The sequence below is a fragment of the Xenopus laevis genome, chromosome 6L, assembly GCF_017654675.1.
Source record: "Xenopus laevis strain J_2021 chromosome 6L, Xenopus_laevis_v10.1, whole genome shotgun sequence".
NCBI classification, from domain to species: Eukaryota; Metazoa; Chordata; class Amphibia; order Anura; family Pipidae; genus Xenopus; species Xenopus laevis.
The window spans coordinates 72788997-72795541 of NC_054381.1; positions in this window are offsets into that span (position 1 = coordinate 72788997).

The window sequence follows — 6545 nt, forward strand, 5'->3', positions numbered from 1 at the left end:
CAATCTGGCTATTGCTCAACACACATAACAGAAACTGTACAGAAACTGTAACCCATCATCTTGTCCAGGAAAAAAATCTAAAGGCCAATATTCCATACCTATTCTTCTAGATCTGTTTACAGCCTTTGACAAGGTTGACCACCCAATCTTTGTAGAAGTTTTTTACTTAGTTGGCATTCATGACACTGATCTTTCCTGGTTCTTTCCTGGTTTTTCATCCTTTAAAGATGTGTCTGTAGCTCCACCTTCACCTTATTCCCTCTCTCTGTTTGAGTTCCTTAAGACTCTGTCTTAGGTCGTTTTCTGTACTCAATACTACTTCTCTAGGAAGTAAATCTAGAGCATCTCTTGAACTGAATAATCTGCTAGGATAAGTAGTGAAACATATGCAATGATTAGTTAATGTCCATTTGATTTACTTATATTAGATATTCCATGACTGGATGAAAGGAAACCTTCACAGACTTCAGTCTTTTAATCTTGACTAGCACATTTAAGCTGATGATAGACAAATATACCTGTCTACTCCTGACCTGCCTCTTAAGTCCTTTCCCAGGTTATTAATTGGAGCTGAGAAGGTGATCCTGTACAGGGCTAGGAAGGCAGGGAGTCAAGAAGGTTCAGAGTTAGAAGGGGCTAGCAGGGGCACTGTGCCAATGAGGCGAGTTGAGAAACTTGCCTCAGGCAGCAGTGCCCCACAAGTTGCCTGGGGCAGCAAAAAGCAGTTCCTGGTAACTTTAAGAGCTACATTTCCAGTTTTCAAACAAGAAAATTGGCTCTTCTGGTGTAGAGAGTGCTCTCTGCAATGTTGTCCCCCTCTGCCTAGGGTGCAATGATTGGGGGGTGCTGGGCAGCTACCTCTTCTGCCTACCCCTGTACCAGAACTTTTGCACGCACAAGTGTCACTGCGCACGTGAGCCTGAGCACAAGCATCACCGCAGACGTGTGTTTGCTCGAACAAGCAAGGTACAGTGGAAGGGGGAGCTAGGGCCTAGGGCACCCAGCCGGCCTGGCCTGCCTCTTCCTCTGGCAATGAAAAGGTGAGTGCTGGGTGGAGAGGGAGGGCAGAGGAACTAAAGCCACCTCAGGGCAGCAATGGGCCTGGATTGCCCCTGAGGGCTAGTATGCCCATGTGTAACTGAGTTCAGTTCAACCTCCTTGGGCAATGAAATAAGAAAAGTTTTAGCTTGTACAGGTTAGATTGATATTTGCAGCCATTGGTACAAAATATTAACATTTGCGTAAAATATACCAATGATTTATTAAACAGAAAATAGAGAACCTAATTAGAAAGTTTAAAGTGTATCGCACTTGGAGACAAATCTATATATTGATTTAATCTATTTTCTATTCAATTGTTTGAACATTGTCCTTCAAAAGAACTATTTTACATTTAAAGGTGCATACTATTGACAGCACCAAAGAGAATCAATTGGGGCTGCAGTAGCACCTTCATCTGCTAATCTCTTGCCCATATAATTAAAAAAGTTTTTCTCTAATGACCATATCGCAGTAGCCTAAGCGGTAGCCTCTGTGGTAGCCTAAGACCCAGTATAATGGATCTGCAAAGACACAAACACAGGGAAAGCAGAACGTTTGTCATGTAGATTTAGTGAAAATTGCAGATACAAGCATGAATGCAGCATCTGTGGTAACAATCATCCCACATTTAAATGTATTAAGAGAGTCTTCCCCACAGCAAATAGGGTTGCTTCAATCGATTGGTTACCAAAGACGAAAACACCTGTGAAGCTGAAAGAAATTGTGCCTTTCCTAAAAGTTTATCCAAAACAACAGGTGGCTCTGTTGCTTTATAAAGGTTTTAAATATGGGTTTGTCTTTCCTTCTACAAAGCATCAGAAAACATCTTATGTTTGTGATAATTCTAAATAAGTTTATGATACTCCACAAAGGGTTCAAGAAAAAATTAAAAAGAAATCAAATTAGATTTGCCAACCTATTTCAATCGCCACCATTTGCTGACATGAGAATCTGGCCTTCAGGTTCAATATTTAATAAAGAGCAGGGCTCATTCAGACTTATCCACAACTTGTCCTAGCCTAAAGGGTTTTTGGTTAATGATGGTATACTGTAGATCCATAATTATGTTCGGTTTCATATACATCCTTTGAAAAAGCCTTTAATTTTTTGAAGTTGTGTGGTCCAGGTGCATGGTTGGCCAAATCAATACTGAATATGTCTTTAAGCTACTGCCGAGTGTTAATACCTTTTGAAGCATTTGCGTCCTTTATTGAGTGGGTAGTTGAGTTCTAACTTGTTAATCCACTATTTAGATGATTTATTTTTCATTGGACTGGTTAGATCGGATATTTTTAATGTTGCTAGATACTTTCATTGTGGTGGCTGAGAAATTTCAAAAAGACAAAATGATTGTGTAAGGTTACCTGGTGGTTCTGTGGGGCAGTGACGAGAATAACTGTCACTGCCTTTGCAGAGAAACCCAAATTCTGTTCGTTCATGGCAAACGTGCACAAGAACATTAGTTTCTTCTATACGTTCATGCGTATGTGACGTCATTGCACAGCGCGCGTAGTGATGCCACATTGGCATAAAAAATTGCCTATTTAACCCAATTCGGCAGCATATCAGTGCCTGTTGTAGGTCTATGCTTCATAGTTCCATGGTGCTATCCTGTTCTGATTTGTTTTAAATAAGGTACTGCGTATCTTGTCGGCACTATATAAATAAATGATGATGATGAAGATTATGATTTTTGTCTGCCTTTGCCTATTCGTCTGCCTTTGCCTATTATTCTGACCTTGCTTGAACTCTGCCTGGACCGACCCTTGCCTGTATACCGACTTTGCTTGAATTCTGCCTAGACCGACCCTTGCCAGTATACCGACTTTGCCTTAACTATGCCTGGACCGACCCCTGCCTGTTTCTAGACCACGCTTCTGTTGAAGCTGCGATTTAACTTTATTGGTTTTTCTCTAAGTTCAGGTAAAGTTGCTGTACGGTGTTAGCCAGTAACAATGTTATAGAGCAACCCTTTTGAAATAAAAAATAACAAAAGTTGTATAAAGGTGATTCCTTTATTGGCTAACTAATTGTCAGGGAGCCGGGATGCTCCCACCAGGGAGGTTGTCAGGATCAAGGAGGAAGCCCACAAGGGAGTCAAGGTCGCGGTGTCCAACAAGGGGTAAATCAGGAGAAAAACCAAAGTCCAGGCAAGGGTTCATAGGCAGGCAGAATATCAGCAAAGTCCAACAGTCCAGGCAAGAGGTCAGCAACAAACAGGAACAAGAAAAGTCTTCAGCAAAGCAGACAGGAAACCCAGGAAACTTCACAGGAATGAATCCTATACTTGGGCGCCATTCTGGCGTCTTGGTAAGGCTTTTATATTTGAATTTGGCGCCATTCTGACGTCATCGGCGTCCTTGCGCCGACGTCGACTCGCTGACGTCATCGCGCCGGCGCCGCTACCCACGTGTCGGCCATGGGCGCCGCCATTTTGGGAGCGACGCCGGCAGGGAAGGACGCGCCGCCAGGAGCTCCTGGACCTGCTCCGGGCGGCGATCGTGACAGTACCCCCCCTCACGGGGGGCCTCCGGACCACCAGGACTTGGCTTCTGGGGAAATTTGGAGTGGAACTCCCTCACCAGACGAGGAGCATGGACATCAGAGCGTCCTTCCCAGGAGCATTCTTCAGGGCCAAAGCCTTTCCACTTGATGAGGTACTGAAGAGAGCCCCTGGAGATTCTGGAGTCAAGGATCTTCTCCACCTCATATTCTTGTTGACCATCCACAGAGATAGTAGGAGGGGAAGGCTGGACAACGGAAAAGCGGTTGGAGGTAGCGGGTTTCACCAAGGAGACATGAAACACGTTGGGAATTCGCATCTCAGGGGGAAGCTGAAGTCTGACAGCCACAGGATTGATCACCTCCGAGACGGAGAATGGACCTACGAACCTCGGACCCAACTTAGGAGATGGTACCTTCAACCGAATGTTCCTGGAAGACAACCAGACTTTATCACCGACCTTGTAGGGAGGAGAGGGTCTACGTCTATGATCTGCAAACGTCTTATGAACCAGAGCACTCTTCTCCAGGTTTGACTTGGTTGCAGCCCAAACAGCAGACATGTGGGCTGCATGGTCATCAGCGGCCGGAACATCAGACAACACAAAGTCTTGTGGGAAGGCTTGAGGATGTTGACCATACACAGACATAAATGGGGACCTTCCAGTGGAAGTGTGGCAGGCATTGTTATGAGCAAATTCCGCCCACGGGAGGAGATCAGACCAATCATCTTGACAAAGGGAAACGTGGTTCCTCAAGAACTGTTCCAAGGCTTGGTTCCCATCGCTCAGCCGCTCCATTTGTCTGGGGATGATAAGCTGAGGAGAACTGAAGATTAATACCCAGATCTTTGCACAGGGAACGCCAGAACTTTGCCGTGAATTGGGACCCTCTGTCAGAAACGATCTCAGCCGGGAAGCCATGCAGGCGGAAAATGAACTGGATGAACAACTGTGACAACTCCACTGCAGATGGAAGCTTCCGTAGAGGGATGAAGTGGGCCATCTTGCTGAAGCGGTCAATGACAACCCAGATCACGGTGTTCCCACTGGAGGGAGGAAGTTCAACAATGAAGTCCATTGCCAAATGCGTCCAAGGACGAGAGGGAACAGGCAACGGTTGTAGTAACCCACTGGGGTGAGAATGGCTGGACTTGGAAGTGGCACAAACAGTACAGGCAGAAACAAAGTCTTTGACATCTTTACGGATTGTCGGCCACCAGACTAGACGCCGTAAAAGTTCAAGAGTTTTAACAGGACCAGGATGTCCCGCTTGTTTGGAACTATGAGTCTGTTGCAGGATAGGCAGACGAAGCTCAGGAGGTACAAAAGCCATTCCGATGGGGGTATCAGGAGGGGCAGAAGCTTGACCAGCCAGGATTTGATCAGCAAACAGAGGGTACAATGAAGCGATGATCTTGACAGGAGGAATAATTGGCTCTTGTCTTTCAGGAGAACGATCCACCGGAGAGAAACTTCGCGACAGAGCATCAGCCTTCCGATTCTTGGAGCCAGGGCGATAAGTCAAGATAAAGTTGAATCGAGAAAAGAAGAGAGACCACCTTGCCTGTCTGGGATTCAGCCTCTTGAGAGACTGAATGAATTCGAGATTCTTATGATCGGTGTAAATCGTGACTGGAATCAAAGAACCTTCAAGGAGGTGACGCCACTCTTCTAAGGCAAGCTTGACAGCCAGAAGTTCTCGATTTCCTACATCATAGTTATGTTTAGCAGGTGAGAACTTCTTAAAGAAATATGCACATGGGTGCAGCTTTCCATCAGAGGGATGTCTTTGGGACAAGATAGCTCCAGCTCCAACTTCAGAAGCATCCACCTCAATGAAGAAAGGTAACCCCGGATCAGGATGGCGGAGAACCGAAGCGGAAGTGAAGGCATCCTTCAAGGATTGAAAGGCTTCAATAGCAGATGGGGGCCAAGAGCTGGGTTTACCCCCTTTTCGGATGAGAGCCAGGATAGGAGCTATACAAGAAGAGAATCCCTTAATGAATCGCCGGTAGTAATTGGCAAAACCAATGAATCTCTGGATCGCCTTGGTGCTCAGCGGAAGGGGCCACTCTTGGATTGCGGACACTTTAACAGGATCCATCTCAAAACCCTCTGGGGAGATGATATAGCCCAGAAAAGGAATCTTGGACACTTCAAAGACACATTTCTCCAACTTGGCAAAGAGAGAGTTCTTCCTCAAACGAGAGAGTACTTCCTTCACCTGGGAGCGATGGCTTGCAAGGTCCTTGGAGAAAATCAGGATGTCGTCTAGGTATACGACCACAAACTTTCCCAAGAGATCCCGGAAAATGTCGTTCACGAATTCCTGAAAGACAGCGGGGGCATTGCAGAGACCAAAGGGCATTACGAGGTACTCGTAGTGCCCATCACGAGTGTTGAATGCTGTCTTCCATTCATCACCTTCCCGGATGCGGATAAGGTTGTACGCCCCACGGAGATCCAACTTAGAGAAGATTTTAGCCCCCTTCAGTTGGTCGAAAAGTTCTGCGATCAGAGGCAAGGGATACCGGTTCTTAACGGTGATTTTGTTTAGACCCCGGTAGTCAATACAAGGACGTAGGCCTCCATCCTTCTTCTCCACGAAGAAGAATCCAGCCCCTGCAGGAGAAGTGGAAGGGCGAATAAACCCCCGCTGTAGATTTTCTTGAATATATTCTTTCATGGTAGAGGTCTCTGCTGGGGAGAGAGGATAAGTGCGACCTCTAGGAGGCATGGTTCCAGGCAGGAGATCAACTGGACAATCGTAGAGACGATAAGGAGGGAGAAATTCTGCAGACTTTTTACAGAAGACATCAGCGAACTCCTTGTAGAAGGAGGGAAGTGTCTTCAAATCGGACGAAGAAATATTCACCCTCTGGATGGGTTCAGCAGGAAGGCAGGCTGTAGGCAGTAAGGACTCCAACGGGAAACCTGCCCCGAGGACCAATCAATAATAGGGTTGTGCAGGCGTAACCAAGGAAGCCCCAAGACGACTGG